Genomic DNA, 458 nt, shown 5'->3' with positions numbered 1-458 from the left:
CCCATGGCAATGGTCAGCAGCTAGTGGTCAGTGGCATGGCCAAGGACAGCCCGTGGCAATGGTCAGTGGTCAGCGATCAGTGCCCAGCAGCCAGTGGCATGGCCAGCAGCATGGCCAAGGACCCCCCATGGCAATGGTCAGTGGTCAGCGGCATGGCCAAGGACAGCCCACGGCCATGGTCAGTGGCGTGGCCAAGGACAAGGACACCTCATGGCCATGGCCAAGCCCATGGTCAGCCCCACACCAAGGCCAGAGCCGAGGTCAGGGACGGGTCCGTGCCAAAGCCACACCAAGGCCACGCCAAGGCCACGCCAATCCCGGGTGAGGAGCTTGGCCAGGATCGCAGCCGAGAGCATTCCAAGGTCGTACCAAGGCCACGGTCAAAACCACGCCAAGCCACGGCCAGGCCCACCCCAAGGCTGTGGTCAGGCCCACCCCATGGCCAGGAGCACCCCACG

This window comes from Corvus brachyrhynchos, unplaced genomic scaffold, assembly GCF_000691975.1.
Source record: "Corvus brachyrhynchos isolate BGI_N302 unplaced genomic scaffold, ASM69197v1 scaffold869, whole genome shotgun sequence".
Classification (NCBI taxonomy): Eukaryota; Metazoa; Chordata; class Aves; order Passeriformes; family Corvidae; genus Corvus; species Corvus brachyrhynchos.
The sequence above is the reverse complement of the archived record's forward strand: the minus strand, read 5'-3'. Positions refer to the sequence as shown.